The sequence below is a fragment of the Scatophagus argus genome, chromosome 9 (genome assembly GCF_020382885.2).
Source record: "Scatophagus argus isolate fScaArg1 chromosome 9, fScaArg1.pri, whole genome shotgun sequence".
In the NCBI taxonomy this organism is placed as follows: Eukaryota; Metazoa; Chordata; class Actinopteri; family Scatophagidae; genus Scatophagus; species Scatophagus argus.
Genome location: NC_058501.1, coordinates 20,242,104 through 20,254,711, shown reverse-complemented (window position 1 = coordinate 20,254,711; position 12,608 = coordinate 20,242,104). Strand labels below are relative to the sequence as shown.

Here is a 12,608-nt window from a genome sequence, read left to right as displayed (position 1 = left end):
TCTAGTTTTCCTGTAACTTATGTGTGAAAGAAAAATAAATGAAAAGTATTCTTGAGTGCATTAGTTATATTCTGCATCATGAAACACTGGTAATGCGTATGAACGGACATCACGTGAAAATGAATTTAGCCAAGTGAGTAAAAGAAAGCATTGCAGGCTGCCCATTTTAACCACAAACTGACCATCAACTCTGAAGAAGACCAATAGGGAAGCATTGTGGTAGTTATTAAGGTGGTTGGGCAGTTCACTTTTTATTTTCTCAAAATGATTAATTATTTGTGCATTGTTTTTTGTGCTGTGCTTTACTTTGGAGCCCGATTTGCCACATTTGGCATGTTTGGTTTATTGCACAACGATGGACATCGCTACTCTGCTGAAAATGCATCGGTCTGTCCGCTCTGTGTTCTTTTCAAAGCCCTGCGTCAGTGCTTCATTATTAAATGAATCAAAGAAATTAACTTGCACACACAAACATGTGAGTGTGAATAACATTGGCGAGCCTTTGATGCATGGATGGCAGAGTGAAGGTGGGTCACACGCTGTCGCGGCAGAAAGCCTAAAGCAAAGAGAGTGCTACGTCGCAAGAAGGGAGACGTGATGGGAAAGTAAGATGGCAAATGAGAGGAAAAAATTCTTGGTCTCTTTTCAGATGTCAGTAGAAAGGCAACCTGTTTGCATCTGAGTGAGCTTTTGTCACCGCATCTTCCTAACCTTTCACTCATCACAGGAAACCTCACAACCTGCCAGGGGCATCACAGTCACCAACAGGCTCTAATTGAAGCCACATCCAGAGAGGTCCTCAGGCCCTACTCACTGGAGCATATCGGGCAGTTCACACTGCTGAGCCAGAGGGAAATCCCATAAAGAAGCCTTTAATAAAAGGTGGCTCAGCGCTTAATAAGACTTGGACGTGTGCTGTCTTCCTCCATCACATCTGTAGGGGTTTGGGATTATTAACGATATGATGCAAGCTCTCTTGAAGATACAGTTCATGATCTCTTTGCTGCTGTCATTCCTCCAAGGTTACCAAGTTCATAGTTAAGAGGAATCCTTTTGAAGTATCGTCCTTAAACCATGTGATGGATTTCAAAGCAACCAATCCAGAATTATTTTCTGATGAAATCCACCAAAAAAAAAAGTATCCAAACTTTGGTTTTGCCTGAAGTTTGAATTGGCCTTTTACAAGTCTGCCGCACTTCATTAAGTAACCTGTGTTCAGCAAGAATGCAGAAGTGCATTTTTTGTGGAAAAAGGTTACTAAAAGCATTTTTAAGTGAATGTATTGTTCTCAGGGCGGCACGGTGGTGCAGTGGTTAGCGCTGTCGCCTCATAGCAAGAGGTTCGAATCCCGGTCTGGGCCCTTCTGTGTGGAGTTTGCATGTTCTCCCTGTGCCTGCGTGGGTTTTCTCCGGGTTCTCCGGCTTCCTCCCACAATCCCAAAAACATGCACATTAGGTTAATTGGCTACTCTAAATTGCCCCTAGGTGTGAGTGTGAGAGTGTGTGGTTGTTTGTCTTTGTGTGTTGGCCCTGCGATTGACTGGCGACCAGTCCAGGATGAACCCCGCCTCTCGCCCGTAGTCAGCTGGGATAGGCTCCAGCTCCCCCGCAACCCTGACGGATAAGCGGTATAGAAAATGGATGGATGGATGGATGTATTGTTCTCTCAACCCTGATAGTCACGTAGATGAACAAAGAGTAAGATGATAAAAAAAAAACTTGTAGAGTAAAATTTTGTGAGGTTATCAAGATGCTTGAGTTTAAGTAATAAGGGGAGTGATGGTGTGATCTTAAAGTGGATGTGATGAAGTCCAGGAGTTCTGCCCACAGGGAGAAGAAAAACACACATGTGACCAGTAGCACAAGGTGGCATTGGCTCCACGTAAACTGGATCGCATAACTTTGTGGTGAATTCAGTTTTTCTTTCCCACAATGCACTTCATCTTTGTTGGCAAATTCATCCCAGCATAATCAACAAAACATCTTAATTCTAGCATTAGTACGTTTTTATTGACATTTAATTACCCTTCACTAACAAACGAAATGCATTGCCTGCACCAGCCACTGAAAGATTAAGAAATAGCTGAATAAATACAAGAAAGTTATATTGATTTCCCCACTCACTGGTATTTATTGTAATAAATTTTGTTGAATGAATTGATTTTTTTCAGTTTAATTAGCTGATATTTTGTTGCAGCAAACTTACTGTGTTGAATGGCCTTTTGATAGATGTGTTTGGCTTCCCTCAAGATGAGTTATCAAGGCATTTACTTACGCCACTTGTGATGTAAATCATAACGGCAAAGGACAATGAAACCTAATGGACTGTGCTGTTGTCAGTACTAAAACTTGAAGACTGATGAAGACGATGATGGAGTCAGTTGCTGTGATTTGTTTGTATTAAAGCTGCAATGAGAAATATTTGACTGCTGCAGGGCGAAGAGTAGACTCCTGACAAACTCACAGCAGTGAGCTTTGGTATCAGCTTGTTAAATTTATATTATAAGCACATTAGCAAACAATGGCTGTATTACTTACAGATCCAGCACAAGCAAAGCTTCAGCATCCCATTGGTGCTCATCATCTCACCCATTGACATTATCACTGCAGCATTACACGGCTGTATTGTACATGATGAGGCGACGTTATGTTTCATTCAATGTCAACATTCTCCGCCAGCATTTGAAAATTACAAGAGAAATCACAAACAAACTGAGCAACCACAGATGCCACAGAGATACTACTGCTTCAAAGAAACCTGCAATTTATTTGCAAAGGCTCCTGAGGAAAATATCTCCGCCTCTGCAGCTCTCTTTCTCTACCAGCTACTCATTCACATGTGCCGCAGTTACAGTATAGGTGGGTTGTGTTATAAGTTAAAATAAGGCACACACACACACATCATTTTATATTGAGTAGAGAGCAAAAGTGACTCAACCACATGTCCCAAAAAGTTAAAATCGATCAATAAATAAATAAGAATATAAGGCAAAAGCTGCAGAAATGTGACACAAACTGGTGTGTTGGTTCTCACTGGATCATCTGTATTAGCAAACCTTTGACACTGGAGGATAGTATTTGATTTAGTGTAAATAAATGTTGCTTAGCCTGAGCTGTAAGTCTTGCTCGGGTGCTGCTTGGTCCACATATGGAGGCTTTCTAACTCTTGTGTGTGTATATGAGTGTGAGTTACAAATCAATTTGTAATATAAAGTGTGGCATTTTTTTCCCCCAACATTGAAGCCACACTTTTCCAATAATTCTTCCGTTTGGGCCAAAGGTTTCTCATAATGGATAGTGCAGTCCTCAACTTCTGGCAGCTAATTGCCTTTTTTTTTCTGTGCAGCGCAGCTATCCACTAAGCAGTGTACCTTAATGCAGATCCAACCGATAATGCAAACAATGAAAGCTGGGGCAGAATAAGCTATTTGTCTCTGGCAGTAGAGCAATAGTTTAGTGTCTAAGTGTGGGGGAAGGGGAGTGGCTGTATGGCTAATCTCATGAGAACATATATTTCCATTCTGTGTAAATCTGGAATCTTTTTCTGCTCTTAACCATCCTTGTTTGCTGCATCGTCTCTGACTATGAGCATCTATTGGTTGCCAGAAAGAGGGAGTCAAAGGGAGAGGAAGCGAGAAAGGGCATCATGCTAGCGAGTAAATGTCATATTGTGAATTGTGGAGCGGGAAGCCAGGTATGAAATTGAACGCCGTGTTCTTTAATTTAATCCCCAGAGTAAACAGAGATGTGGTGAGATTGGATCTATAGTTAGCGTTCGTATCAGAAGCTTGTCAATATGCTGCTTGTCTCCACAACATCCCTTCTGCTCTGCACTCAAAGACGCTCAACACAAACCACAGAAAGGCGGAGAGACGCTTTGTGTGCCGCACCTCACGCCTTGCTTCCACTTCTCTGCCACGCTTTCATTTTGCCATAATCTTCCTGTGAGTCTCTTTGTCAGCCCCCCCCATTCCCTTCTATTTTTACTGTAATCCCGTTCTTTTCTCCTTTGTCATGACCCTCAAGGCTGAAAGCGGCTCTCTTTTATTCTTTGCTCCTAACCGAAGTTGCTTCTGATAGACCTTTCTTCTCATTTCCCTTTGGTCAATTAAAATACAGTATGTCTTTTGGAGCTTATTAAAAGTTTTTTGCTCACAGCAATTAGAAAGAGAAAGCTGGGCTATTTACACTACTTTCAGCAATTCTGCCTCCTTCACTGAGTTCCCACGCAGTGAGGAATAGAAATTGGTGGAAAAAGTTACTTTGTCTAGTAAGGATTAGATTAACATATTTTTAGATTTGGTGCTAAAATATTACACTAAAAGCTTAAATAATTATAATAATAATAAAATTAGACTTAAATATATATCAGATATCATCCAGTAGCTGCACCATCTTTCCTGTTCCCCTTTTGATTTCATAAGATTTCTTCATGCCAGAGTAATCAAGTCAAATATTGTGTTATGGGATCATGGTCAGATTCTAGCATTTATTTTGTCTCCAGCTTGTGAAATACTGATTCGTTTTGTTAAAATATGACAGAAGTACATTCACACAATGCTGTAGATGAACAACTGTGGCTAACCACAAGCCAGTATTTATTCTCAGTACCTGAGCAGAAGAACTGCAGGATGTGAAAAATGTTGCTGTTATTTTGGGAAGTAATATTTTAGTGCTCACCGACGCTCCGTTTTACTTATTAATGTTATGAAAAGTTAATCTTCTTTTCAAGAATACACAACATTGTGTGTTTCTGGCTGTCCACAGAATGCTGATAGAAGGTGGAACGAGCGGCTGGGCTCATGCAGGGTTTTGTTTGTTTTTTTTGTCCTTTAATAAATTCCATCACTGTGTTCATTTTCTGTTTGCACAGTTCAGTATTCATTATTTGCTGTGTGTAAATAACTGCGAGGATTAGCTTCAACATTTGGTGCTGATAGTATCAGCAGTTTCCATTGTGACTGACATAAATCACTGAAGAAGGTCAACTGGATGATCTGCAGGATGTTTTGCAGGCTGCTATTGACTTTCAGCAACAGTAAATCTCTGAGCAGGTGGTGCTTACTGGTATTAAATTTGAAATGGTTTTATTGAATGACTGTGACATTATGGGTGAACCTGGGGCTTGAAATTTCAGGATAAACTTTCTTGTAAGTGCTTGTGATGTGGACTTTGCGGATAAGTCAGAATGATCTTTAAGTACTCACAGTTGTTGTTATAGTTACTGTCCATGGTGTGGGTAGTCCTTTGAGGAAGAAATGATGAGTGAAACTATGGAAGTGGAATATGATTTTTGTGATTCTTTAATAGCTTCTCTCATTACGCCTGATTGCTGCAGGACTTCCTGCACAAGCACCCAAAATGGTAACACTACTGTGCGGTTTCTGTTTTGGTTTCAACCTGTCATCTGCCTGCTTTATTTGATTCTTCTTCTCTTTTTTTGTTTGCTCTTCTTTCATTAATATCCTAAAAAGGTTTCTGTCAGCAAGATAAAGAGAGGTGAGCTTTTGCCAGTATGAATCATATCATATGGAGACAGTGGATAGACAGGGAGGTAAAACAGGGTGCAGAAAGGCACCGCTCAGAGGAAAGCTCAAATCGCTGGGAGCAAAGGAAAAGGTGAAGATGTTAGGAGCTTTTTAAGACTTCAGGCTATTTGGAGAGACTTAACTCCCATGTGTAGATATGAATAGATTTAAAAGAGTGTGGGAAAGTGATGAAAAGTCATTTTGGGACACTTGCTAACTGTGTGAGTCTCGCAAGCCAAAGCCTTCAGTGCAGTAAATTATTTTTCAATGTTTGGCTCCCAGAGCTCTCATGCCCTAGTTTTATAGTGGAGAGCATTAACTAAAAGTATCAGTAGTGATGGTTCTTTATTTCCAGCTTGCCTCAGAGCACGGCCCAATGAAGCCGTCAGCCTTGAATTTAAATGATGTTAAACACAAATGTGACATTACCCATAAGAGGTAATGTATGTTTTGTGGAAATACTACACACTTAGGGTATGCCAAAGAAGATGTTGATCCAGATCGTTAAACCCATTAAGGCTCACCAAATGTAGATAAACAAAGCCAGTTAAACAATCCTTATTTTCTTTGCTTTGTTCCGAATCGTATGTTGGCTCTTGCCCATAATAATACTTTTCTTCAGCTAAACAATACAAGAAAGGCCTTTAGTAGTTCCAAACTGGGGAAATTCACAAGAAATAATCACTGAATCTGTGAGTCACTCTAAGCATGAATGAAAACAAAACACCTAGCAGAGGATGGTTTCAGTCCATTGACCTCTAAGTTGTGGGTGCAGCACGCTTCCACTGCACCACTCTGCTCTCACAAGAATCTAGAGTGTTTACAGCATGTCTATGCACAATATATGTATTTTATCATTCACCACTACAATTAGAAGTAAATCAGGTAAGTCAGATTGTTTATTTTATGGTCTTTAATCACCATAGTCCTTCAAGCAGAGACTGACCTGGAAAGAAAGGCTATTCAGCAGGACTCTGCTGTGAATGCGGAGGGTCTGTAGCTCTCGACAGTCTCTGGGATACGTTATTCTTCTGTTCCCTTTGTTACCAGTCTGGGAAAAAAAGCTCGAGAATGGGTCCCTCGTGTCAACTCAGCCTACCCATCAAGTGTTCTTGAAACCTTTGTTGAATTTTCCAGCCCATTTTGGCCAAACACAGATGTGGGAGGGAGATTAATTTGCCTATCGTGTGAGCTTCTTGTAAGGAAGGGGGGCAGGGGCGTTAAAGTTCGTCACAAACAGTCACAAAACCCAAGATCAGACCCATTCTTTGTTGTTCAACCACACTCAAGGTGAAATGATGGCCGATGTCCATTTCTGGATTTTGCAATCACTGAAATTCTGTGACATGAGAAATAAATTTCAGAGTGATTTGACAATTAACAATTCCATTTCACAACATGTTCTTGACAACGTAATTATGGAAACGTTTCCTCAAAAATAGGTTTAGTAACCTGTTTTTAACCTGATTTACAAGAATCAAATGAGAGTATTGAAATCATTCTTAGCTACAGCCAGAAGATTGAACAGAACAGAGACTGAAATAGCACAATACATGATTCCCGTGGCCAAACAAATTCACAGTAACAATGTTATTGCAATATCTATAAAAAAAAAAAACATATCAGTCATTGTGTGTTTTGTCTCTTTTTGGCAAATTACACTCAACAGCAAGTTTTGGTTTAGTCGCTCACTGCAGCAGAACCAAAACTTGTCACCTGTTTATTGTTGGGCTTTGGTGTTTGGTAAACAACAACACAAGCTCGAGACCATCAGTGCCGGCTTTTGGTTTCTGTACTTCTTAGTTTTCTCATTTCAGCCTGTTTCACTATGTGTGATACTCAGCACAAGGTATATGTATATATATTATCAGTTTTGGTCACATATCACATGCTTTGTAGGAAAGTGAGAAAAAAAAAACGTAAAAAATTTGCTATTTCAGATATGTATGTATGTATGAGATCAGTGTCAGATAGTATAGTGAGAGCTCTCAGGCATCTCACATTCATTATGCACTCTTTAGCTTTTCCCTCTCTTCCTTCTTTTCACAAGACTAACTAATTCAGTCTTATTAGAGCTCTCATACTCTGTATCACTCTTTCCTCTCGCTATGAAATGAGAAGCCAGCAAGTCCCAGAGCCTAAATGGAGGATTAAAGAGATGTTCGTGCCTCTGAACGACGTCATTACCCCCGTGCCTGCATATGTGGGTCACTAACTGAAGCACACGGCACATTAAATGCCAAGCCAAAACCACAGTCCAACAGATGCTGGGACAAGGCTTGTGATTGAACTCAAAAAAAAAAAAAAAAAAAGTGAGAGCATTTGGTGTCACAGCTGCCCCTCCCTTACTCCAGAGATTTTTCATCAACAATAGATGTCCTATGGCTGTTAAGGGGATTGGCCACATGCTGTATTCACAATTGCTCCCCAGCTCTCTGCCCCTCGACAACAAATGAAAGAGTAAAGACATCTTTCTAAGCATGGAAAAATGGTTTTCTCATTTTTTCTGCCTTTATCTTTGGATTATATAACTCTTTTCTTTTTCAATTTTGTTCCATCCCCCCCTCCTGCCCTGCCCTCATTTTTCCCTTTCCCTTCTCATCCCACGAGGTGCAATTAAAGAGCACAAGGTCACCGGTTCGGTTTTGTGACCAGAGAGTTTTCCTGGAATGCAAAATTAGCTACTTCTAGTACACAAGCTAAATCCTTCACTGTGGCGTGTCTGGGGACCATTTAAAACCAGGGGCGTTTATTAGAAAATCCCACGGGCTCTTCTGATGATGTAAAGCACTGCCAGGTGCTTTACATGATGGAGAACCGAGGAGGCGGGAGGAGAACTTGATTTAGCTTAGATCGATGTCCCAAACGATAAGGCCTCAGGTATTTATTATTTAGTCATCTCTGGCTGGAGGTGCAATTGAAAGGTGAAATAAATGTTTTATAGCGCAGTTGGGGGTCCTTGGGGTCCTTGGAGCCCCTCAAAGTGTTGAGGAATTGTCACCGATATCCGCTGTCATACATCATTATAATTATAATCTTATACAGCAAACAAAGCAGGGACAGCGCCTCTGAAGATTTCTGCTGAGATTGCACATTGGCAAAGAGCACTGCTGTTCAGAAACTCAAAAGGGAATCAAACATGCACATATTATGCATATTTCTATATGGATCTTGGAGCACCTCTTTTCATTAGCAAACTCCTCCTCTTCTGTCTTATTAATAAAGGAGCATTTTCATTAGGAGCATTCAACTGGCAACCACTTCGACTAACAATGGCCTGCCATCTCCTCTGCCCACATGATAGGCAGAGCAGACAGGTTTTTTTTTTTTTGCATAGTTTGCAATTACCTCCCAGCAGGCCTTGTGCCTGGTCCTGAAGGGGGGGCACAGTGAAGGTTAGAGAGGACAGGAGAGGGAGTGGCAGCCTCCCTTGTCATTAGTGTTAAACGACGGGCTACGTAAATGGTGCCTATCGCCACCTGTCACATTACCGTCACACACAGAGTGAAGGGTTGTCACTGGCCACCCACTTTCCGTTTCTACCCCATCCATTTCTGTATCCCATGGGCTCCATCATGGTGCAGAAGAAATCAGCTGTCTCCATAGCAACCAGTGCCAGGTGACAAATCAGGATCTGGTCCCTCCCCTCCTCTGGAGAGCACGTCCCAACCCTCCGCTCAATATTGGCTATTTGTTCTCAAACCAATAAGGTCTTGAACTGAAACTGCTGGCTGGAAACATCACATATCATCATGATTGTGAGGCCTGAAACATTTTTTATCATCGTGGTAATATACAGCAGCAGTGGGGGAGGGGGAGTGACTTATGCATACTGTGGTGTCAATACTATAGAGAGAGCTTGACTGATACTGGGTTACTGGAGATAGATTTCTTTACTTATGTATAATAAAAAATGATAACTATATCTTTTTTTTTAAAAAATAATCTTAGTCATAGTCACCCAACAGCATCTTGTTGTAGTGAATCCCAGACTTCAGAAATTGCAACTGAATTTAATGTGTTAGGAAATGAAAAAAATCATTATGCTGCAGTTATTGTACATAGTTTTCAGTTATTTGGTAGGATGAAATCGGAATGGGACATACCCATGGAAACTGCTTCCTGGCTTCAGCCCTCTGCATGGGTATGTTTCCATTAGCTGGCCGACAGCTGTTGCTACAGCAGGAGACTTGCTGACAACATCCACGGTGCAACACTGACTGGAGAATATTTTAATGTATGGACAAAAAATTGACTGAGCGTTCAACATTGTGGAGGAAAAATCCTGTTTTTTCCATTCCTGCTAGATGTTACTGTTTGTTCATGTTTACTCAGCACATGCTGTGTCAGCACGCACTCACTATAGTATCCATCCTGCGTTATAGAAAGGAGGTTGTGCTGTCTTTCTCACTTATGTCCAGATATGCTATCAGCAGTCAACAAGATTGGCAACAATAAATTTTATACATTTAGTTTGGTTTCAAGAAGAACTTCCTTTCTCTTCTTGAGTTTGCCAAAGTAAAGTAGTGCTGGAAACGTACATATAAGCTGGAAATGTAGTGAACGTCATGGGGCATATGTCAGTATATAGCTGGATTGAGAACATCAACAAAAATGAACAGAACATCATATCCCTCTTTTACTTATGATTAGATTGTTAAGCTGACAGAATTAACTCAGTGAAACTTAGAGATCAGAAGAAGGAGGCAAATATGCCACCCAAACTGTGGTTGCCTGCTGGAGCACTTAAGCTGTGAGCAGATGAGGAACTTGACAGCGAGCCTCTGATAATGCACTCTGGGGGCAAACCTGCTGTCAGAGCAGGTTTTGTCCCGTTGCATGTAATGATGGTTCTGGCTGCACAGCTCTGCATCTGCTGGTAGTGAAACCTGCCTGCCCGCCTGCCTGCCTGTCTGGAGATCACAGCACACCCGAACTGGGCTCAGTGCTTCGTTTATAACAAGAGCTAGCAGGGTTAGCTTGCGACAGCGTCGTAAAAGCATAGTCTTGTTGAGATTATGAGGGATTTGATAAGGATAAATTGTGGAATGCTAAACCAGGTGATAAAAAGACTCAGAGCAGGATTTGGTTTAGATAACGAGTCAAGGAGTGCAAGACCTGGACCACTTTACATTTTATTCAGTGTGTCTCTTCCTGATTGTGTCTTTTGATACATAGAAGGTTTTTATGTATCTTTGGCATTGATTTGATTCGCTTCTTAATACTCATGACCCGGTGAAGAAAATAAATTTACAGCAGAAAGGGATGACATTACATGAAAGTGAAGCCATCTTTCGATATCATCACCACCAAATTTCTGCTCGGATTAGAACAAGTTCTCCTCCGAGTGCATCATCAAGCCTCTGCGCCGGGATTATAGCCAAGATGATGAAAAACTGGTTGCAAAATGTATGACGAAGCAGGAGGATTATAAGAGATTGTACTTTGTTTTACTGTAACGATTCAGTCACTGGCTGACCGATGCAAGGGCGAGGGTCAAACTTGCTGTGTTCAGATAAATACTCTTGTTCCCTCCTGGTGTTTGGTATTAAACTTTGTGTTTACGTAATGTGTCATCACTGATCAGTGCAGTGACGTATTGGCGGAGTCACTCTGATGCTGACGTCTCTGCGACCTGAGACATACCGTTTGGTGTGTACTAATCTGTGTTTGGCAGTTGTAATCACAAGCATTTCCTGCCAAGCCCTTAAGCTGGTGGCAGTATAAGGGAACAGATTTCGCTTCATTCATTTATTTTAGGAAGTGTTAATATACAGGACTTTTTTTTAGATTTTCCTCATTGCGGTCTCGAGTCTCAGCCTGAGTATTTCACTACTTGGCAAACACCAGCTGAAGAGTGTCACAGTCACTCCTCTTCCGAGTGCTAAGGCATCCAGCCATCTTTTCATCCATCGTCTTTGAAACAGTCCAGTACGGCTTCAGATTTTCAGTCTTCTTAATGACAATCCCCAGTTTAAATTCACCTCAGACCCCTGTCTGGCAGGCGTAATGGAACATTTATTTTTTTGTCTCATGCTCATTCATCATTCACCAGTAGCTCCTCTGATGTTGCCTTGTGTGCGCCATGAAAACAGACGGTTGTGTTTACGTTTCATTTTCTGCAGCGCTCAGTTGCTGTTGTCTCGCTCCTTCACACATTGGCAACCCACAGAACACAAATCTTTTTGTTCCTGCAGTGAGCATTGTACTTTGAAGCGTTGGAGCCGACTCTGGGAGCGTAGCAAAGACTTCACAGTAGCACCGGTTGACCTCTGCAGCCTGTAGCGTCTCTTAAGCTCATGCACGTATGCTCACAAATTTTCACCTTCACTCTCTCACGTTATGGATCCTACACACTCTGTGTCTATGGAAAATGCTTCTCTTCTGTTTCATCACTGCGTGGCAAATCACTGCAAGGTGGGACTCAGGTTCTCTGTGGTGACTCTCGACTCAGCAACACATTCTCATAGCATCTTGTCACATACCAAAGCTTTGTCACACCCTTGTGTGTCTCATCCAGGCACACAAGGTTCCCTTTGGAGCCTGTGACCGATGTCCAAAGCCTTAACACGTGCTTCATGTGAAAAGACAATTTGGTCAAGTGTGCACTAAAACTTCAAGGTTAGCTTTAGGAAAAGATGATGTGTTTTTCTTTTAACATGGGATCTGAACTCGAGTTATACGAGTGTATCTTATGTGTGGGACTTGGCAAAAAAAGTGGTATTTGGTCCCCTGGTTGTGAGACCAGACTCCACTCATAGTGGTGAGTAGAGGGAAGGAGGGGCGTCACAACACAGTGAATAAGTAAAATCATATGAACTGAATTCCCTTTTTTGCTGTGTGCAACTTTCACACCCAACCCGACGGTCCGGGCCACACTTCAGAGGTGGTGAGGGGCTGTTAGGGGGGCGTATAGCCTCTGGCAAATCGGAAACAGAAGAGAGTGACACTGCAATAAACATAGAAACAGGTGAAGCAGTGAAATAGGAATTGATATTGAGTAATATGGACATGTGTTTCAGGCTGTCCAACTCATATTCCTCCAGGAAATGTTGCTAGGAAGTTTGCATTCCTGCTGCAA

The 12,608-nt window shown here is 41.6% G+C and overlaps 1 protein-coding gene across 4 annotated transcripts in view; it reads left to right on the top strand.

Annotated features, from left to right (window-relative positions):
* LOC124064191 (mannosyl-oligosaccharide 1,2-alpha-mannosidase IC) overlaps positions 1-12,608 on the top strand; it is a 165,297-nt gene that overhangs the window by 73,974 nt on the left and 78,715 nt on the right. The window lies entirely within an intron of this gene.